The 23,957-nt window shown below is 43.9% G+C and overlaps 1 protein-coding gene across 3 annotated transcripts in view; it reads right to left on the bottom strand.

Moving 5' to 3' along the window:
• Positions 1-16,284, bottom strand: part of LOC134527856 (uncharacterized) — a 162,723-nt gene extending 146,439 nt beyond the window's left edge. Inside the window, exon 1 of one of the 3 annotated variants that reach the window (XM_063360823.1) lies at positions 16,143-16,284. The gene's annotated coding sequence lies outside the window, so the exon portion shown is untranslated. Of the gene's footprint in view, positions 1-15,966 lie in introns of all 3 variants that reach the window. The other 2 variants (XM_063360821.1, XM_063360824.1) reach the window with 2 other exon arrangements.
• Between the last annotated feature and the right edge of the window lie 7,673 nt (positions 16,285-23,957).

Raw genomic sequence — 23,957 nt, forward strand, 5'->3', positions numbered from 1 at the left:
TCTCGTATAATGGTCCGTGTCAAATGACACATGGCCAGGAGGTTCATGTTCGGTAAAGCCCAACTCCAAATATTTCTTCTTCCTCAAACGACCAAGCCCATGCAGCAGAAAACAATTTTCGGACTGAACTATGGTGTCAAGTAACATGTTATGCCCTAAGGTGACCCCTCCCCACCACCATGCCTGTGTTACTAGCTATTTCAATGCACCGTACGGAAAGCCTGTGGATTAGGCAACCCGCGACATGGTGGAGAAAAAAGTGTCCCAGTGAGATAATAATGCTCAAGTGACAACACCATCTCTCTGACATCAGTGGAGGGCGGCCATTGTATTGAGGCTATTGAAGACTTTGATAGAAGCTACTAGATTTTCATTGCGGGCGTCATTATTGATTGTATAAACCACTGTTTGAACTGCTGAAGAGCAACCGGCCACCGAAGAAGATCTTCGCTATGCTGCCCCAATGTTCCGACTAGCAGCCCACTGTTACGCTGTTCAATCGCCACTGGAAGATGCAATGTTGATATGATGCCGAATTTCTAAGTTATGATAGGTGATATAATTATTTTCAGAGCAGTGCAGGCGAATCACTGTGGCAGCTATCAGAGAAATTCTAAGTTCAAGTGGTTCTTAAGACAATATTTTATCGCAGAGTATATCACATGAAGATTTAAGGCATGTTTGATATTGGCTGACATCATTCGAGCTTGTTGGTGGCTGGCAGAAGTTGGTGGTGGCAAACCTTGACCCGACTTTAGTCAAGTATTATAGCCCGGACTGGGTTACATACTGACATGACAGGTCATCGCAACAATGCTATTTCACCGCACATCCCAGATGGCCAATAAGCTGTGTGGTGGTGATGGCCCGTGCCTGCCCGAACATGCCAGCCCTGGTGCCACTGCCACCAGCTGCCCTGCTGGTTGCAGATGCAATGCCAAACCATACCGCCATCAAACTGCCGTACTTTCCAGCAATCCTTCAGGCCGCCGAGGTTGTGATGGTCCAAACCTGCTTGGACATGTCGCCCCCAGAGCTGCCGTCCCCAGCTGCCTTACAGGTTGTGGATGCGATGCCATTATCACATCGCCATCAACCTGCCGAAAGTTCCAGCATCCTGCAAAGCTGATGCTTCTGTTAGAACATGCTGCCCCTGATATCTACCGCCCCCAGCTACCCTGGGAGTTGCCTGCAAAGCGACATGCTACAAACACACTGCCCAAGGTCAGTTTCAGGTCAGGCAGTAGGCCACCGATTTCATGTCGACCCATGCCGACATGTTGCCCCAGACTACGACACTGCCAGCTACCGAAGAGACTGCTTGTGCTTTGTGTTGTTTCAAACCAGCCATTTTGCTGCACTCAGGGTACCAGCAGGCTGCTGAGCTTGTAATGGTCCGCACCCGAGCTGACATACCACACTCGACGATGCCCCTGCTTGCCAAGAAGAAAGCTAGTTCGATGTGGTGTTCAAAACCAGCCATTTTGCCACTACCCTAGCTGCTGATGCAGCCCGCATAGACAACATGAAGCCGAAGACACCGATGAACTTGGTTGTCCCCATTGCTGTTGATGCAGCATTGCCAGTAATCTCGAAACCAACACCCCCACCTACCTCGGCAGCCTCCATGCTGCCGACACGAGATGCCCATGCCCTTGTCTGGCATCATGTTGCCATCGCCTGCTACTACCACCGCTTAAACTTCGCCCCTGGAGTCACCAGGTCAGTGTTGTAGTTGTGAAGTATGTTGATGACAATAGCGGCCTCAGGAGAGGGGGTGAAAGCCTATAAGCTTAAAGGCGAGGAGGGACGGCCATAACATGGCTGTCTGCAGAAAGGTGTTTGGGAGCAGGTTTAATTACTGTAATTATCAGTTACTATTTACGTTTGCATTTAATTAGGCCAAATATAAAGAAACACCGAAGAACAGTAAAACAGCAAGACAGACTAAGTTTACAAATAAGTTTCACTTAATATGACATTAATAGTTAGACATTTTTAATAGTGACATTAATAATTAACAAGGAAAATACACTATGTATATTTAGGTCTCAAGGCCAAGAAAAATGCAAGTGACACCTGCTTAACAGTGCATGGTCCCTAATTGGACCATCAAAAGGGGCGTAGTGTCCACACAAGACAAACGCCTCAAATACAGAAAAGTTACATCAAATGAAAATTCAAAGGCAAAAATACGCGAACAACAAAATATTGCGTGCAAGAAAGTTACAAGCTGTTACAAAATTACTTAAATTACTTTACGTACTTTATGTACATTTTACGTACGTCGACGCCTCAGGGGAGAACAATTACTACAAGTTGAAAGTTAAGTTCCTTAACTTAAATCAGTTAATCCAAACATAATTTTCTAGGTGGCGGCCGAAAGGGAATTTAAACAAGACAGCCAATTATTTTACGTTACATTAGGGCAAGGGCCACCGCCTCAATCGCAAACAAAGAATAACACTTGACGCCGTCCCCGTTACCTGATCTGAATTTACGTGAATTTAAACTGGTGGATTAATTTTGGATCTCAAGGGTGGGGTTCCTGGCCTCGTGGCTGCAGGCAGGGACGCGGCGACAAAGGACTCCCCGGGCTGTTATGGCCTCCCAGGACGCCTTATTAATGAAACACACACGTACTTGTAGCGGTTTTATTGCGTAGCACAGTCTACACGTCACACGTTCACGTAACTGGCCGCTTCATCGTCGACCTAAGCTCCGCGCACGATGAACCTGTTATGGCTTCTGCGAGAGTACTCGGACGCAACGTGACGTGTGTGGGCGATCGGCCCCGCAAATTACTTATGAAAACACATTACACTTTAAGGACGGCAGGTCCCGCGAATTTACTTATGAAAACACACTACAATAAATCACTGTGATTAGTCCCGCACAGGAGGATATACACAAGCGGCTAGTCCGCGGGGTGGCGAAGGCCACGTTAATCTGGGTACGGACACGGTGGAATCTGGTATGATATCACACACGTGGCCGTGGCACGTCCCAGTTGATGAGTCGTCCGAATGTTTGTGGTCGCGTTTGGCGCAGTGCAGCCCTGCGTGGGCAAAGAACTATGTCCCGAGGTGGGGCGTTATAGCGTGAGGCGCAGGTGCCACGAAGGATCACCTAATTGATTACGTAAGATATCAAAATCCCTGGATGGGATACACATTTTATTAAAAGACCGCGCGAGGTTGCTAACGGACGATTTGGGCCGACCGGGGAGCTGATATAAAAACGGTTTGGCTATAATTACCTATTGCAGTTACAGGATGTTGGCGCGAAAGTTGAAGGCTCCCCGTGCGTGGGCTGCCGGCCCGGGCGAGTGCTGGATGGCGACTGACTAACCTCCCTGGCCGCCGGGGCCAGGGAGGGGGGAAATTCCGCGGGAAAACTGCGGAGCGCGGGAAGATGACTTCGGCCAGTTTTGTGAATTCTAACCCTTTATAACATGATTATTAAATTAACATTGATTATTGATGGTTTTAGATTTATTAGTTTCTGTTTATATTATCAAATGCATGAATAAACAATACCCTTGCGCAGTGCCACACCCGGCCGGGCGCTTTGCACACGTAGGAGGCCGTGACTGACGTCACGCCGTTCGGGGCACTGCACTACGTTGCGCGCGCGGGCGCGTTCGGGGCGCGGCACTTATCAGGTGTTGAGGACACATAACGGCCTGTGCTCTCAGAGGGAGCACTGACGGCGGCGTCACACTTACATTCTTTTCCCACGAGGTCGCTCTCACACATCGTTACAATTAGAGACTAACAGACTACATGCCAATTTAAACTGGCAATGTAGCAACTCAAGCTACTAAAATAGACCAGGCGAGACGAGACGAGCAAATCAAGCTAACAAGCCCGAATTACAACCTGACAGCAGCTTATATTAAACCGGTGTGGCAAAGCGCGCATTCGCCAACCCCAGGAGGGGAGGCGAGGAGAAATCAAACACACACTAGGAGGGGGCAGGAGGAGGGGAAAGGTGCACCGACTCCCGCGCTGATGCGCGAAGTTTGATGGTAGCAGACCTGACCGTTACAGGGGATTTAATGACATCCATTGGTGCTTCCAATCTGCACAAATCGCAAATTGCTATATTGCATTACCACGTCGCCTCGGCTTGTGCGATCCGAATTCGCCCACAGCATCGCAATAGGGGCAAGCTAATGCAACACCACGAACACCATCCACCAGCGACATATCGATTGTTGCCCAAGCAGCAATCGAGCAACAATGTTGCTCCTCAAAATATTGTTATTTTTTTTAGTAATTTTTTGACATTGTTTTTACAGTGAAGGACAATAAACTAGTAAATAACAAATTATTTTTAGCACGACAAGGCTGGGGTCATGGCCCGAATTACTCATTTGCACACAGTACTTTTTTCGCGGGAAGCAGGGCCGTGGTAGTACGCTAAAACCATGGTTTCGTTGTCTACTGATACCTTCACTGCTATAGCATACGTTACTGAATATTGTGCTTCAGGTCCCGTGGTTGATCTGCACACCAGACTTGAGCTTGCCGACCATGTAACATAAATATGTATGCACACATTTGGGACCTTTGTTTGCACTCTACATAGTTTAATAGTTTAGTCAGGGAGCAGATCGCAACCTAGACATCATCTAATGTTTCTTAGTCGTCAAAACATGTTCAGCTTCGCCCACGCAGTGCCACCGGTTAGGCCATATGCGCACCCCCATGTTTTTTTCTGTTAGGCCCAAGAATTTTCGTGCCAACCCTTTGTTTAGCCGATGTGACTCATTTCTAATGTAAGGCCAGGCCCCAGCATTATTTACTGTGTACAACACAATTATTAACCATTTACCAAGTGGTCATTCGTGTCTCGCCATGTCATATATTAGGTTTTTGTATTTGCTGTAGCATGACCATTGGAGAATGGCCACTACTTTAAATATGTAAGAGTAAATGTAATTGTATTCAGCAGAATGTAGTTAACAGCACCCACTACTCATTACATTGACGTCATCCGACGGAAGGTCACCCCAGAGCCCGACCTGCAACCGCCAGTATCCGACCCCGCTAACGGAATGCACCCCTAGCCGAGTCAGGCGATCACCAGAGCAACAGGTAGAATCAAAGACCATGCCCTAATTAATCAGCCACCTCGACCCTAGTTCACGATAAATCAGACACAAATTAATGGTAACGTCACTTTTTATTAAAAACCCCGTTCAAGGAAAGTGCGACATAGGAGTGTCTGCGTCACTCACGTGTGAAGTTACGTCAATACATTTGTGAGTGCTCCCCTTGCGGCCTTCTGCCTAAATTAATTAGAGTATTGTGTAACGTAATTATAAACCCCCCCCCCGATTTTTTGTGTATAACTCGCCACTGGAACAGTCAACAAGTGACGAACAGTCTCCAGTGTGACTCATATTATTTAAACTTAATTAATGTAAACTTGTTAAATCTAATTCTTAGAGAGTATCTGCAAATTAGGTTAATCTTTATTATTTAATGTATGAATTTAGAGCCACTTTCAATATCTTGTTAATTTAATAATTTCCGAATAACGGAACTTTAGAAACTTTGGTGCGAGAGAACGCTGAGGCCTCCCCTCGCGCCAAGACCAGACGCCAGTACCGAGCGACTCGCGGACCACGGCGGACATGCGTCCCACGGGGAGTCCTCATCTTTTGTCTCCGCTGAAATTCACTACTGGTAATTATAGTCATTCTTCAAATCCTTTTCGTGCTTAGACTCCCCGTGCGCACCCGGTCCTTTTTACGGTGTAGGGCCTAACCCAGCCGCTTAAACTTAAACTGCCCGCACAAAGCATTACGCGGGGCAGTGCAGCATACGGCACGGGCCGACTCCCGCCACCAAAGACATGTGGATAATCGCCGAGTGCACAGGCACCGGAAATAACGACGTAAAGACTTGTAATAAATTTAATAGTTAGCCGCGGTCCACACAGGTGGACCCGGGTATCGCCGTTTTGCAATTTACGGGATTGACCGCCTCCAATCGACCTCCCCCTCAACCTCGACTGGCGTGAGGATTTAAGATTAGTGAGGGGACATCAGGACACACAGTGTCAATTTAGTGTAATTTTTGTAGGGAAATTCAATGTGCAAAGTGTAACTGTTCGATTCAATTAAACGTCCACTCCGCACACTCCGTGCGCGACGTGTATACGACAGTGCAAAAACCGAACACGTGTATGTTATTGTGTGAACTTCCCTAATCCAGTCAGGAATCAGCGTGCTATGCTGTGCAGGGCCCGTAACGTGTCAATAGCCAGGGATCCCTCCAACCACGACCACCGCCGACGGTCCCAACGACCCAACTCTTGGTTAGATGCAGAGCTAGCCTGGTGCCCTCCCGGATACACTTTCATTAAAAAACCAGCCTTCCCGCTAGGAACCACGCCGGATCTCGAACACGAGAACAAGGACGACGGCAACATGTACATGTAATTTAAGTGTATTTAGTAGCATGTAATTAACAGCACTCCTAGTATGCCAGGAGCATGTCTGCAATTCAATGCAGGATGCTGAGAACGTCTACTGCAGTGCCCATCGAATAAAGACCATGGATACTCTAATAATCTATTGTGAAATACAGCCATACTCACGACCACATGAACATCTAAGCATGTCACATCGAGCCCCGACTCTAACAGACATTACATCAGCCATGTCAGCATAGCACAGTATATGAGGGTACTGTGCCAATAAAAACAAACTTTCCAGAGCTCCCGGACTCTCATTAAGTAACTAGTTAGTCAGTTCATTGACCAGTGCATCCGTAACAGCCGGAGTATTTCTGGGCAAATGTTTCCTGTTGTCCACAGGCAACGTGGCTACGCCACACCCTGGACCAACATCCTTGCTCTGCTTGTGAACTAGCACGCAGGCCCCACATGAATTGTTAATTGGTGCCTAGATCAGTATCCATCAGCATTATCAATGGTGGATGGACAGGACAACAGTAACGTTAATGCACACACGGTCGAGTTCAGATAAATTCTGTTGGCGAGCTTGGAAAACATAGCATGAGTGCTTAGCAGGATTCATACCATCCACAATGTTCGTGAATATTTCAGTTTTCGAGACACATAACACTTGAGCTGCTTCTTTTATGTCGTTATGTAACCATGGCAGTAGCAGTACTGAAAAACATGGAAGTGGAGAGGTGCCATAAATGACAGGGAGTCGAAAAGGGGATGAAAGTATGAGAAACTGGCAGAGGGACGAAGGCTAGATTGGGGGTGGGAGGGTTTACGATGCTGGTGGGAAAGAGGTGGAAGTTGTATGTGTTTGAATCAGCTTTGGATTGAATGGTGAAACCACTGATTGCAGTGTTATTGTTTGTGCCACAGTGACAGTGATTTTTCCAGGCATTTGGCCCGTAGGAATGTGGATCCTTTTCTGTTGACCTGAGAGGGTGGTGTCCAACACAGCTAAACTTTTGTTCACCTTGTAAACAAAGCCTAGATTGAGATGCACACATTTTTTTTCCTTTTAAGTTTAATAAACTCTAATGAGTTTATTTGCTGAAAGCAGATAGAGATTTAAGAATCTCGTCTTAACATAGCTGAGTCTATTAAGGGCATGATGAATGTTTGTTTAGCTTGTTTCCTTATCTAGAGAATTGGTGTAGCTAGCATGTTCTGTACCTGCACAGAAAATGTTACATTCCTCAGGAAATCAAGTGATAAAAGGTTCAGTGAAGTTGGAACATTGTCTTGGCATGCTACCGTGATACATTTTCTGTTAGACTGAGCATCGCCAATAAACGCAATGTCTCGTAAATTGAACTCGTAATGAGTTCATCTTTTAACAAATACTCATGTTGAATGCGAAAGAAATACTATTTGTTTCATGACAAATTAAAAGTATAAGATTAAGTGACTAGGAAATAGTCAACCGAGTTTTAGAGTACGTACTAAAAGAGCGAAGTTAACTCACAAATTAAAATCAATAAAACATAGAACACTCTTAATATTACAGATCACTATAGTGTACTCATTAACACTTAATCTAATACCCTTGGTTGTGCCTTGAAGTGGGGCCTGTAAAAGTGATACATGTTTATGTTAACAAAAGAAACAAACAGCTTTTGTTTGTGTGTAAACTTTAGCTGAATTTTAGCTCGAAATGTACTCAAATGTAGAGCAATCTGTCATGGGGAAAAAGCAACACAGTGTGTGTTTGCTTTTAACACACGAGGCAATGTTTAAATACAACATGATATGCATACTATTGTGCAGGACCGGTGCAAGGTAAATTGGCGCCCTAGGCGAAAAACCTTAATCGGGGGGGGGGGGGGGGGGGATTAAGGTTTTTCGCATAGGGCGCCCCAAATAATTGTCCTTGCCTCAAAATACATCACGTAAGCCTAATATTTTGTGAACGATCAAATGTAAGCAGGCTTGTGTTTTTTTCTTTTTTACTTATTACAAATCATAAACAGGTCAACGTGGACTTAAAATAATTTCTTATATCAATATAAACATTCCAAACTGTTACAAAAATCCATTTTCATCTAGTTTCAATAATTGTTAAACATATTATATCAGCTGTTATGTGTCGTGCTGCACCGCCCCAGCTACTTGGCGCCCTAGGCGGTTGCCTAGTTTGCCTATATGGACGCACCGGCCCTGCTAGTGTGCTTGCTGGCAGGAGTGGCATAAGTAAAGTTATAAGTTTATCATCATGCAAGACCAGGTTTCGACCATTTCTGGTTGCTGTGTAGTGAATAGGGCGAAAAGGGGGATGGGGGTCGTGAGGATGTTGACAGCTGGTTCATTCCAGTTCATTGATGAGAAGAAGAGTGGGATTATATCAAAAGCCTCATGGTGTCGTGTTTGGTGGGAGGGGGGGATAAGGTGGCACTCATAGGTTGTCAGCCCTGACAGCTGGCTGCACATGTAGGCTCTTTGGAAGGGTATTGCATGTTACTGTACCCCAATATGTGTAACAACAGATATAGGTTATGTTAAAGAATGAGTAAAGTGCTAAGCATATATTTTCATTTATTTTCAAACGTATATTATCCACAAACATAAATAATTTACATGTCTTCTTGTTCATTCGACGTGATATTGCAGTACAGCCACATTCATTTAAATATGTTCTTATAAGAACATATTAATATAACAATAATAATTACATTAAATGCTAGAATTTCGCAACACTTATTTAACAGGCCTTAGTCATATTAAAAAAAAAAATATTTTGAAACACATCTAAGGCCTCTAAATATTATAACACAGGTCAACCAAACCTTAAATCAAATTATTTTTTATAAATATTATTGATGCCTCAAATATTTTCAATATCATTTACATCAAAATAGATTAGGTAATGCCAAAAGCCCCAATATCAAATTTTAATGCAAGAATTATTCCCTGTAAATAATATTAACACATTTATTATATTAAAAAGGAAGATCAAATGTTTACATTGTCCAATGGTTTCATTGACTAAAATTAAAAATTATTATTTAAAACTTCCATCAGTTATGGCACTGCTAGATATCTTGGCGTACAACCCTCAGACATAGCAGCCTTGCTTCGTTAGTCGTTGTCTCAACTGCCGACCTGCGCGGTGATTCCCGACTCATGAAGAGATGGATTAGCGAATGGAGTCGTCACTTGCCTTTGGCATTCGTTCAGGGATAACCTGATTGCTTTAAGTTTGCTTGCTGTCACCATACATGCTTTCCTGCATGTCGCAGCTCATTTTTCTCAAACCAGACGATGGGTTGTGGCGTCGATGAACGGGTGCAGGCAGCCAGAGAGGGTGCTCTCCTCTTCACCTTATTCCTGGTGAGCGGTGCTGCCTAGTAGACATATGCTGCATGGATGTTCGTGTGGGTGCGAGTCGTGGTCGAGTAAGCTGGCTTGGCTTTGTATGGTTCTGCTTGGCTCCACTAGGATGTCGCTCAGCTGCAGCCGATTCGAGTGTGCTCGGATGTGATCGGCATGTGGGTGAAAGGGGAAGCTGTTTGGTGGTCCTGCCTAGCATTTGTTGTCATAGGGGTGGGGATGATGCACTTTCGTAGAAATGTCACATAATGTTATCCAGTGCTGCCTGGGCATGTAAACTGGGTTTATTCAGAGCACACAAAATACTTAAGCTATGTAGTTTCATACATGAACCTCTGCCCATTTTACTAAAGTAAATTTTAGTGAATTTTAGTAAAAAAAATCGCACCATGTTTTATAGCATCCTGCCTGACCTAGCTAATTCAAAGGGTGGTGTATTAGCCCAAAGTACAACTATTTTGGTGAGTGGCAGGGGCCCCCCTTGCAAAAGTATTTGAGACTCCTAAAACGAACATTCCATGTCGCATTCTGCGTGAGCGAGATTACAAGTGGGTCCCGAAAGTCCTCAGACTTTAACTAAAAATAATGGTACACGTTCTGACTAACCGACGGTCCTGTGCGGACGAAGCTGAGAGAGTCTATCGACTAGAGTCCATCACATGAGGTTGGAGTCACTACACACATCCCGATAAAGAAAAGCATAAAGAATTATGTAGTACACAAAAACATCCCTCATGTGGGCACACATTATTAAGTTATTCGACTGTTGAGTTCATGCCAGTCGTAAAAGGGCTAACCGCGGGGCCGATTAGAAAGAATTTAGTAAAATGTACGCTATTGCTGCGATGTGGTCAATTTCGAACAATGTTTATTGGACCCCGCGGCGCAAACGCGACTAGCTGTGGCAAGGGGTGAAGGCAAACTGACCGAGGCCGAGGAGCACGCGTGATACCCAGCCTGGTTCCTGTGAAAATGTGCCATGTCAGGGGACAATTGATATTTCGGGTAGCTGGTGTTCGGCACACTGCACTCACTCGCTCTACACTGTGCTGGGGTTGGTTCTGGTTGTGCACGTCAGGGAGAAGTGGTGATGTGTCATAGCAGCTTGTGCTATCGTAGGAGCACCGACAGTTGTCGTCAAGACTTTAGGTCTCTCTTATGCATCATGACATAAACCTTTCTCGTATAGCCCAAATTGCGATTTTGCATGACATCCTCAAATTTCTTGGCCTTTTACAACAAATTAGGTTATCTTCCTGAGACTACGAAAACTTGACACTAAAGAACAGTTTCCACATTTCTCAGATTCCACATAAATCTTATTTATTTTATTTATTCGGGGTTCCTAATTCGATTCGGAACTCTCTCAACTTGAGAACGTGCTTAAACACAGCGACGAAGATAGCCCTGCTCCATGACCTTGTTATACATGTTACTCTCCTTAAAGTTTATTGAGAGGTTTCCAACTGTTTCGGAGCTTGGAAGCAAAAACCTTATTCTCAAAATATGCGAGGGTGTCTATGAGGATTTTCCACCGTTGTTATACTTGTGGCAACTCAACTACAGTTCCCTAATCTTTACAATTTAAAACACTAGACCTATGGGGTATGTCCTTACATTGTAGCATATCAGCATCTTCTGCAACGAGTGTGGCAAATCAAATAACTTTACTCTTTGGCACAGCAAGCATATCAATACTAATGTTCACGATTTTTGTCATGACTTTGGGGAAAAACCAACAACCCAGAAACTTGACTGACCCTGTTAACAGCCCTTGCATGTTCACCCTCTAAATATGTGACTCCACCATTTTCTGCATGCACACCAGAACACCTTGTTCTCTTTGTAATACTACGGTATTATCAGACTAACTGAAACAGTTTGTTATTGTTTTACGTTCGAGGTTAATTCCGCTTCCCGTACTTTTGGCAGTGTTTTGTTTTGTTTCTCGCATGGCGGCGCGCGCAGCTCGTGCTGCGTCGTCATGACAACTGCTGATGTAAATAATCGCACGGTTTTGGAACAGCTTCGACGAGCCTATGCTTGTGTCAAAGTGACGTTTTATTGGCCTAGGTAAAAAGGACGCTAATGTGTCGCGGCCGTGATTGGCCCATTTCAAGTAACAATACATTTAAGCAAGAGAGAAGAGAAAAAGAGTGGAAAATGACGCCATTTAGTGCGTGGTGAAGTTAATTCCCTCGGGGAATATTTATACGTGGCGAGGCTATTTTCGGTGTTAGCACTGTGAAAATTACGTCTACATTCAGGGAAATTGTCAGAGACGCCCTGACATTGAATGCAGGTGCCGGGCATTCAATTTACGTGAGTTGCGACGGATTTTCTGGACGATCATAATCGTCCAGACATAAGGTATGGCCTGCATCGTCCTTGTATAGGGACACCAACGTAATTTTACCGTCAACCTCAGTAAACTTTATTAGGACATATTTTACCTAATCTATTACGAAATTACGTGAACATTGACTTTTCGGCAAAAACCATTAACTTAATTACGAATCGCAAATTAATCACACACAGGACCAGAGGTCCTGCAGCTAGGAATCTCGTGCTCGAGCAAACCGGAGCAACCCCAAAACTTTTACGTTGTGAACACTTCCAGGAACTTAATACATTTTTATTTTATTTTTGTTTAAGAGTCAGATTATCTACGAGAAACCCATAAACTGAACTAATTTAGCTATTTTATGTTTGTTTTTGTGATACCATGACTCGAGGTTCTTCATGCTTATATGTTTAACTTAATAAAAATAATTATTAAGAATATTATTTTTACTTTCGCATATTGTATACCTCTGGCGCCCTAATATTAATTCCTGTATTAGAGTTCAAACACATTTTTAAAAGAAAAATATTAATTTATTCAAGTACACGTTTGTGTACATCTTGCCTCTTTTAAAGTTATCACATTGGGAAACGACACACTGAGGCACATGCTCTCTATCCGTAAAGAATGGGATTTTGTTTAAACAGGCGTTCACTCTTGTGAATGATTCTAAACTAACTTCACAATTTTTGCATGCTTCTCAGAACCGTCGACGGATGCTCATGCTGTCAATAACACGATTCGTCTCACTAAATCTCTTATTAATCATTCCATCTAAATTACTGACCATATTATATATAGCTCCCTCTATCCACTTGTGACTCGATGTCGAGTATTTTAACTAGTAATATTTAAGTAACACACAGCTCTCGTGACATTAACGTCTGGAATTCTCACTGAATCTGGTTTTATAAATAGAAGATTGAGGTTTGCATCCCAACCCTCCATGCACCAGACAATCTCTAGGATATTCTTCGATCATGGTGGCAGAATCGTGGGGTTTCTCAAACTTAATTTCCAAGTATTATTCACTACTTCAGGCCTGGATACGATCTTGGAGTTGGCCCAGCTTCCAGTTTGTTTCACGGTGGCTACAGATTCCTGAGAAACGAATTGACAATATTATTTAGGTTTAGTATTCCTCAAATAAAGCACTGATTTCTGAAGAATGAGTCTGGCATCGTAATAACAAAGAAAATCCATCTCTAGTAAGTCATGGAATTGCATTTCTGATGAGCCAACTAGGAACCTATGAGGATAATGTCGATAAATTATCCTTACTAAAAATTTGCTAGCTAATGTGATCTGGAGTGCATCCCCAGTTACACCTTTCGCTCATAACTGTGATAAATCACCTTCATTTGTACTAACTCCATGTCTCACGAGTGAAACATCTAACCTTGTGTCAATTAGAAACACATGAGACAGTCTTTCGACGAAAACAGAAATAGCAGTATCTTTATCTCCTAACATAGTTATTAATGCTGAGTGTTGCCCGGGGTATAAATCTGGCTTCTACCGTATGAGTGACCACCTTCACCATAACCTTGAGGTACAATTTTGACATGAGAATTTCTAGATCCCTTTGACTGACGACCGCCTAAGCTATCACTTAACTCTCGACTAATATGATAAAGTTTTCCACATCGAAAACATTTTATTTTATTTTGTTTTCTGCTGGAACTCGCATTCTTGAGAGGAAGTTCTTCTCCCGGATATATATATAAAGTATTCCTGTTTGTGAAACCACAGAAATGCGAGAAATTATTACATCCTCCGAAACTCCTTGTTGATGAAGAATTTTCGTCACAAAATGCATCATCCCTTGCCACACACGTATGCTGAGAAGCTACATTGAACACTTTATTTCTTCTACTAGTGTTGTCAAACCTAAATTTACGCTCCTTGTGACCTTCGGTGGTCTATAAGGCTATCGCCATGTTTTCGGCCTCTTAAATATTCTAAGGCACATTATACATAAATTGCTGTCCTATATTGTCACGTAGCCCACCAACAAAAGCTACTATTAACGTCTGTTCAGCTTCTTGTAACAAAATTTCCTGTTTTACTGGGTCGTATATCTGTAAGACCTTTTTTCTCACATATTTTTTTTTTCATCTATCAGCAAAATTTGGTAATTTTCCCCCATGTCTCTGTTTGGCATTGTTCAATATAATAAATAAAATGACAATGCTGACATTGTTTACATCGTTCAGTAAATTCATCTTTGATGATTTTAAAAGAAACATCTTCTTTCAAATCCGGACATGTAGCTAAGAACCTAGCAGTTATTCCTTTTAAATTCATTTTAGCCAATCTAACTTCATCTTTGACCAATTAACTAGACTTGCTGCACTTTCAAAACTCTTTATAAACTCATGGTCCAGCGAGGAGCCTTTCTTATCTGTCCATTTCTCTATTAATAACTGTACCAATAAATATTTTATGTTGTCTATGGTATTGTCGGTCCTTTTTATAAGTGATTAATTTTCCTCTGACAACTTTGAAAGCGGGATCCATGTTTTTCTGTCCTCTGTCCTCTTCAGCAAAATTCCGTACTGGGGTTTCTGTTCAGAGGGAACAGCTGCTTTCTCTTTCACGCTTATCTTCAGTATGATGTATTCAGCCTTATGTTTCGGAATCTGTATTGGCTCTGAATGAAGCTTTCGAGAAAGTGCGAAAACTGCGATCTCTTTCGCATTGGATTTCCATTTAATTTTGTGTGTGTTGTTGTTCTTTGACGTGTTGGGACTTACCTGGTCAGGGGCAGTGTCAAAGTCCACCCTCTGTATATCAAACTCCAGAAACACACGGTCGTTTGGAAGGAAACGTTTTACAATGCTTACTTCAATTTCTAAAACTAGAAGTACAGAGGAATCGTACTAATATAGCCTGTATGCAGGCATTGGGAAAGTACATTTCGGTTTTTTTTTAACGCTATCTCAAGGCTTGAACATGTTTTGAGTATGCCTAGTTTTTCACGAAAAGATCCAGGTGAGACAAGTCAAGTGATATGTTTTTACGGAAAATTTTAAAAACTAAGTTATATGAATAATTTCAAGACCCTTAAAAGTCCCTATACTGTTCATGGTAAATTCATTGTCTAAAATTACTGTAAATTCGTTTGTTTTACATCCTTGTCTATACTGAAATAACTACTGGAGCATTATTTTAAAAATTGAAAATTAATTTTAATGATTCAGTTATTTTGCAGGATGCAGCACAAACGTGGTGCAGAATCGAAAAAAATGTTACAGAAGTTAACCTTTATCCATGTACATGGTGTAATATAACAAAATTTACAGAACAATAGACAGGACCTGTTTGTCTGCTATCACATTGTTCATAAATATATTGGACATTGAACTGATATTAATGTGCACAATAAACATGTTCCTGATAATCTTGAAAATATTCTCTCTCTCTCTCTCTCTCTCTCTCTCTCTCTCTCTCTCTCTCTCCATCAATGGTTTTTTGTTCAGCCACAACAATGCGAACGATCATAAAAGTTTCGAAGTTTCAAAAAATAGCCATGCGTCTAAAGCTCTTAAGTCAATAATAACTTTGCAGTCTTCATTCAAGAGTGTAAAATTCTAAAATAACCAACATGCAAAAATACATAGTAAAAGTGGCAAATTTAAGACCTTTCGGAGTGGGTCACAGTGCAGCCATCTGTGGACTATCCAAACGCTTTTGTGGCAAGGTGGCCTTCTTCCTCAAGAAGAGCACAGTCAATGAGAATGCAACAAAGTAATTTAAGCAGCTTTTTAATCTTAAAAGCTTTCAAGCAAATTATACACATTTCTACTCACTTGCTCTGGGGAAGGAAGCAGAGTAGAACCCTAACACTAAAGGTTCTAAAACGAAAAGCATCTCGAGTCGGCGTGATCACAGCCAAAGGCATGTCTTCAGGCTTGCAGGCAGGCAATGTACAGCGAGGTAATCTGGTGTCTGGCAGAGAAGCAGAGACGATCAGCTCCCCAAGTACCAGGAAATAGTGTGTGAATCTGATTATAACCGACTTTAGATGTTGGCCAAGTCACAAGCTATGGGCGGTGGCTAGAGTTACGTGGCGAGGCATGTAACGACACCCAGCAATGAAAGTGCTGGAAGGCCGACTGGTGAAAGGTGAGGCGATTCTTGCATCAGTCCGCAGGCAGATGTGGTTTGAGGCCACCAGGATGAGTGCGGTTGGGCACGGCGATAATGGCACTTGCAGGTCTTGAGAGCGAGGTTCCAGGCTGCATTGTGGCAATAGGAAAGATACAGCAAGCAGCAAGCTTGCAAAACTCCAAAATATGACTAGGTGTCTAGTTGGGCCATAAAAATAAATTAATATACTTTAGAGAGAAAAAGTATTTGAATTTCTTAAAATTATATTTAATCATTTGCATTTATTTAATTCATAGAATCTTAAGTTTGCAAATAAACATTCTTTTTGACGTGACAACGTCTAATAAATCGTTGAACGCTGGTTACACGCACGAAAAATTGTCCCACTACGGATGTCCCACTACGGATGTCCCACTACGGATGAGTCCTGTTTTTTTTCTTTTTTTCCTAGCCTAAGTTAATTCTAAGTGTGTAGGGGAGGGTCCAGGTTAGGGAAAGACCTAGGTGTGTCTCAGGCCGAAGCCTATACACTCTACCATGCGGGTTTTGAACCATGCAGGACAAGGACGCGTGCAATCGTGTGCGTGTTGGGGTTTACTGGCCAGCCATGGCTGCAATTGGCGCCATGACTGACGCCCCATTGGTCGCCTAGTTTAAAAGCTAGCTAAGTGTGACCCAGGTAAAACCTGCATAGACACAGGGAAAACCCTGGGCCGGGTCATGCGGGGATCAATTATCATGCATTAAGCAAGCAGGTAACTACTGGACAAGAGGGAAGAAGGGTCCAGGTAAGAAGAGTTGGAAGGGCTGAAAAATCAACCATGCTGGAGTTGGGTGCTTGGGCCTTGCGGCCCGCATTTAAAGTTTGGGAACTCCTGGGTTATTATTAACCAGGGGCGGGCGACTTCACTCGTCAGCCCAGCCACAGCTGCCCAGGCAGCCACAGTTAAAACAGAAGTGGGCAGACGAGCCAGTAAACCGGCTCGAACTGCGGGCGCACGGAGCGAAAGGCAGCCTGACGTTGCGCCATCTTCATCTTCCTTCTTCAGGTCAACAGCAGTACTTTTCAAGCCAGGGTGGGGGGAGGGAACCAACCTCGCCACCCAAAATCCCCGAGATGGTTGAAGGTCATGCCGCTCGAGGCTACTGCTGCCACAGCTACAGCAGCCCCAGCTTAAGGTTCCTGATGTCTTCCTTCAGAGTTCCGATGCATTTCAATTCCGTTGCGCGCGCAGCAGTTCACAGCTCCGCAAGTTCCAGCCCGCAGTTCGTGTACACTTCGCTACTATGGCACATCGAGGTCCCCTGCGGTGCCTTCGCCGACGAAGCTGCTTCCTGCCACGCGCCGAGCTACATTCAGGCTACCTTTCACCCCGATAGCCGTAATAACGACTCCACAGGCTGGCCATTGGTCCGCGGACTGCTATTGGTTATTCACAGCCACCCCAGCGAGATTGTAACTCTCGAGCTGGGCTCCCGTATCCGCCACCCGCGGGACGCGGTCGGTAGCAGTTGGCGCTGCTAGGCCGCCCTCAGCACGCACACAAATCCCCCGCGCACTGCCAGCCTTCGGTTACCCAATAGGGCGCAGGGAACTCCCAGCCAACAGCCCGCGAGAAAGATGCGCACGCCCCGAGAGACGACCACCGACTGTGTCCTGTTTTTTTTTTTTTAATTTTTTCCTAACCTAACTAAAACTAAGTGTATTTGGGAGGGGTCCGGGTTAGTGAGGGACCTAAGTGCGTCTCAGGCCGAAGCCTATACGCCTTAGTCATGCTGGGATTAGCCATGCAGGGAGAGGGTCGCATGCATCGTGTGCTAGGAGGGGATTGGCCAGCCATGGCAGCGATTGGCGCCATGACTAACTCCCCTCACTCTTAACTCTAGACTAAACTACTAGATAAGTTGGGCCCAGGTAAAACCTGCATAGACACAGGGAAAACCCTGAGCACTTTCATGCGGGATGCCAAATTTCATGCATTAATTTCAGGCAGGTTCAATACGGGAGAAGAAGAGTTGGTCAGAGCAGAAAGAGTCTACCATGCGGGGTTTGGGCGCTTGGACTTAATGTCCGCATTATTTGTTGTTCCGCAGTTCTGGATCTTCTGACCAGGGACGCGAACGCCCCTGGTGGTGGCTGGCCACACCGGGCCACCCACTCCGCCTCCAGTAGCACCTAAACTAAAAGAAAATTAGAACACCTTACTTATTAAACATACACAAACAGAACATATTTCACTATGTGTACGCTCTGCTAGTGCGGAGCGTAGGCTACATTATTTAAGATATTTTAAAGCTAATAACTTAATATGAATTAAACTATTATATTTTTGGTATTTTATTTTATTTTTTTGTTTTTGTTTTTATTATTTTTAATTTTTCTCTCAGCCTAATATATTATATTACTTTATTTAGTATCTTAATATCTACGCACTTAAATATAGTGGTAGAACTGCCAACATATAAAGTCACAGGCGAATGGGAACAGAGCACTCGTATTATTGTTTTAAATATTCAAAATTTTAAGTAGCCATGCCCTGCAGCAGTGGTACCCATCGGAAAGCAGCATGCCACTCGTATCGGCATCCCCAGCTCGATCGGTGTTTATTTGCACTGACAATCCGGGCAAACACGTATCACAGGACACGACTTCTACCACTAATTTTAAATTATATCGTCGCGACGCACCACAGGCCTACCATGCCCGGCAGCAAGCAGCATGCCACTCGTATCGGCATCCCCAGCTCGATCGGTGTTTACTTTCACTGAATGCGAGGGCAGAGGGCAGGTTCAATGCAGTACGACACTCTTTGTCGCTACGTTTGGTAGCCTAACTATTTATTATTGTAATTAAGTATAAATTAACTTGAAGTTACATTTTAATTCGCGAGTAGTATTTTCATTGGCCGGACGAGTCGGCCAACCACAGCGCAGCTACGGGGGAGGAAATAAACGGGTTTGCACTTAATTTACATTTATCATAGAATTTCTGAGTAGTCCTAACATAATAATCCTTTAATAATTCGAGTTTTAGCTCCCTATGCATGGCCCTGACGGGACAATACACAGGTGCTTCAGTCGCGATACGAATGCTCTTGTTCTGTATTCTCTGTAGCTTTTTCAGATGGGATTCTGCTGCTGTTGCCCACACTGGTGCCGCATAGGTAATAATGGGTTTAATTAGCGCGTTATATATGGTTAATCCATTTTTAACTGAGCTACCTCGTCGTCAACTCATGACTGGATAGAGTGTCATTAATCTCGTGAATGCCGCCTTTCTTTTTGCTTCTATATGGTCGCGCCATAGTAATTTACGATCCATATGTACGCCTAAATATTTTACTATGTTTTTGTGCGGTATTTCTGCATTGAATAGCGTTAATTGCGGCCTATTTTCTAGTGGCGGGAGATGTTTCCGCGTAAAAACAATGGCTTCGGACTTTGTAGGATTAACTTTAATTCGCCATTTCGTGCACCAATTTTCTAGTTAGTTTAGCGCGGTTTGAAGCCTTTCTGTTGCAAGATTTAAGTTGCGTGACCTACTAAACAATACTGTATCGTCGGCGTATAGGCCAAACTGTACTAGGCGATGCTCAGGTTTAGGCATGTCGTGTATGTAAATGTTAAATAAAACGAGTCCCAGTATGCTACCTTGCGGAACGCCTGCTCTGATTCGTTTCTCGTCTGACAGTGCCCCCTCTGTAGTGACTCTGAACGAGCGATTGGCTAAATACGAGGCTAATAATTTTATATTGCAGTCGGGGAAATCGGCTTGGTATAGTTTATAGATTAAGCCTGCGTGGAAGACTCTATCAAAAGCTTTCTCTACATCTAGAAACGTTGCTACATTATAACTGTTCCATGTAAACGCTGTTACGATTTCTTCCGTCATGCGTACTAGTTGTTGCGTAGTGGAATGCGCGCTGCGAAATCCGAATTGTTCATTCGGCAATATGTTGCGTTCTTTAATATGAGTATTGAGTCGTTGCAAAATTATGTACTCAGCTACCTTTGACATTATACTTAGTAAGCTTATTGGCCGATAGTTTTGTGGCATTGTTTTATCTTTACCAGGCTTATGAAATACCATTACGTTGGCCTGTTTCCATTGTGAAGGGAAATATTGCAATTTAAACATGGCATTTATTAGTTCAGCTAAGTACCTACTCTAGAATTTCATCAGGCAGTTTCTTAAGGACAACTGCCTGTATGCCATCTATTCCCGGAGCTTTACGCGGTTTCATACGTTTAATAGCCTGCTTAACTTCCTGCGATTGAGTTAGATAAGGCTCTGAAGTTAAAGGCTGATTTAGTTTTATTCTTAATTCCCTATATATCATTGCATTAAATATTGGGTCGCAGGGCTCGATATTAGGTTTAAATGCTTCTTCTAATGTGTCCGCGAATGCCTGTGCTTTATCTATTGGTGTATAAGCGACTCCAGTATGGGTTTGTAATGGAGGAATTTTATCTGTCTTGTGGAGGAACCACTTTGTCATACTCCAGGTGCTACCATCTTGCACCTGGAGCTGGGAGACTTTCGCCTCCCATTGGCTGTCCCTCCACAGAGTTATCTCATCGGAAATTTTTCTTTGTAATTCATTAATACGCGCTTTAATGTCACGCTGTCTACGCCTAGTATGTTCGCGCCTTAGTCTACTTTTCTGTGATATTAAGTCCCTTATGTATGCCGGCAGCTCTCCCTGCTTAAACTTAACCTCCTTTTCTGGGATGCACGAGTTTATTGCAGTTTGTATATTTACTGTGAGTTCTGTTACTGCTGTTTCAATACTTTCTTTAGTTTCTAGGTTGGAAGCATCAGCTGCGGGCACGTTATCTAATAGATGCGTCTGAAAGCCTCGCCAGTCAGCTTTTTTATAGTCTTTGATTTTTCTCGGCGGATTGGTGTCAGTGTCCGCGTCATCGAATATTACATGTACTGGGAAGTGGTCAGACGACATTTCATGGACGACCCTGAGTTCGAATCCCGTTTGGACTCTCTTATTTAAAACGATATCTAGTATGTCGGGGTTTTGCCTTAGTGCTCCGCTATCGTGTGTGGGCTCTCCGCCGCCCTCACCCGCCGTTTCGACACCAACAAGGCGTTGGTTCACTGCACGTCAAAATTCAACGGCGAGCGTCAATGCGAGGGTGAAGCAGTCGAACATTTCATTGCGCAAAAGATACAACTTTTCATGCGCATATCACCACACACATGGCCCATGACAGTGTTACACACAGTGAAAGCCTTACTGCACATCGGACTCCAGCCGTACATGCGTTACTGTCGAGCCGATTAGGTCGAAGATAACGTACAACAGGCCATCGCGACCGAACAGAATCTGCAGGACCTTTGGCACCAAAACACGCTGAACACATGTCGGGGGCATACCAGCCTAACACCGACCCGGGGATCGACCCCAGCAAACACACTGGTGGCAAAATATACCCAACCACCGACACGACGGCAAGCCATCGAGGGCGCACTACCAACCTACGAACCACCTAGACAGGAATGGCCCGACAGAACACCAGAATGGGACGACGTGAAGTTGTCACAGTGTCAACGGGGTTGTACCAGTGGCACTCGCCACTGGCACAAGGACTGCCCCCTGTTACACCATCAGCAGCCATCACCGATTAACCTGCCGGGAAACGCGAACCCGGGGGCGTGGCGTTAGAACCACCGCCCCTGGTTACAAAAAGATACACGTTAACTGAGGAAGGAGACACACCACCCCGGCTGAACCAACTGACCCGCCCCAAGGACAGCCACCTCTGCATCCCAGTGGAGGTCAATGGGCAACCCACCGCCACCCTGGTGGACACTGGGAGTAGGGAGAGCGTGCCGACTCTGGAACATAGGCGAGGGGGGAGCGGGGTAATCCGGGGATTATCCCATTTTTATGGTTTTTTACGCATTTTTTATGGTTTTTTATGTGCAAATCCAGTTTTTTATGCGCTAATCCAGTGGCTAATCCGCTAATCCGCAAATCCGCAAATCCGCAAATCTCAAATTCGCAAATCTCAAATTCGCAAATCCGCAAATCCGCAAATCGCAAATCCGCAAATCCGCAAATCCGCCATTTTGTATTTCTAGAAATTTCCACCAACTTCGAATCGTGACGTCATGATTCTGTGTCGTCTGCTGGAGGCCGCCATCTTGATTTCTTCTGGCCGCCATCTTGTTTCGTCTGCTGGAGGCCGCCATCTTGATTTCTTCTGGCCGCCATCTTGTTTCGTCTGCTGGAGGCCGCCATCTTGATTTTTCCTGGTCGCCATCTTGTTTCGGCTGCTGGAGGCCGCCATCTTGTGTGACGTCATATAGTTCTGTTGGTCGCCACCAGGTAGCAGCAGGTATTATTTTATTTTAACTAAAATATTTTCAGTGCCGAGGCTGGGATTCGATCCATGGGACGTGAAAACGTCCAGGATGTCGTGGTTACGAGGCGGACGCCTTGACCACTAGACCACGAGACCAATTGGAATATGGTGGAATAAATAATCTATATATGCTACGTACTGACGGCAAGTTTATGATAAATGGGGGGAGGGTGTTTTTGCCTTCCTTAATGCATACCTAAGGCGCCACATTTGAAATTAAAAATTATTATACAGCCGCCATCTTTAATTCCAGCACAGACTACCAGATGGCGCTAAATTCAAAAAATTAGTTGTCAGAGGCGCCGCCATCTTGGTTCTCAAGTTGGCTGGTAGATGTCGCTAGTATCGCGCGGCAAATTCAAAAATTAGTTGTCAGAGGCGCCGCCATCTTGGTTCTCAAGTTGGCTGGTAGATGTCGCTAGTATCGCGCGCCAAATTCAAAAATTAGTTGTCAGAGGCACCGCCATCTTGGTTCTCAAGTTGGCTGGTAGATGTCGCTAGTATCGCGCGGTAAATTCAAAAATTAGTTGCCAGAGGCGCCGCCATCTTGATTCTCAAGTTGGCTACCAGAGTGTGCCACCGTCGCCATCTTTATTTCATATTTCAGCTGCCAGGGCGCAGCACCATTCGATAGGTCGAATGCTAATCGATATATTTACTTTTATTTCATATTTCAGCTGCCAGGGCACAGCACCATTCGATAGATCGAATGCTAATCGATATATTTACTTTTATTTCATATTTCAGCTGCCAGGGCGCAGCACCATTCGATAGGTCGAATGCTAATCGATATATTTACTTTTATTTCATATTTCAGCTGCCAGGGCGCAGCACCATTCGATAGGTCGAATGCTAATCGATATATTTACTTTTATTTCATATTTCAGCTGCTAGGGCACAGCACCATTCGATAGATCGAATGCTAATCGATATATTTACTTTTATTTCATATTTCAGCTGCCAGGGCGCAGCACCATTCGATAGGTCGAATGCTAATCGATATATTTACTTTTATTTCATATTTCAGCTGCCAGGGCGCAGCACCATTCGATAGGTCGAATGCTAATCGATATATTTATTTTTATTTCATATTTCAGCTGCCAGGGCGCAGCACCATTCGATAGGTCGAATGCTAATCGATATATTTAGTAACAAGTGTTGCTACCAGAGGGCGCGATATTTAAATTTAAAAAAATATTACAACCTTTAAACAATTCTCCGCCATCTTGGATTCAACAGCCCCACCATCTTGGAAGCACATGATACACCCAAGGACTCATTCCAATACATGCACAGAGTGCACCGA

This window comes from Bacillus rossius, chromosome 1, assembly GCF_032445375.1.
Source record: "Bacillus rossius redtenbacheri isolate Brsri chromosome 1, Brsri_v3, whole genome shotgun sequence".
Taxonomy (NCBI): Eukaryota; Metazoa; Arthropoda; class Insecta; order Phasmatodea; family Bacillidae; genus Bacillus; species Bacillus rossius.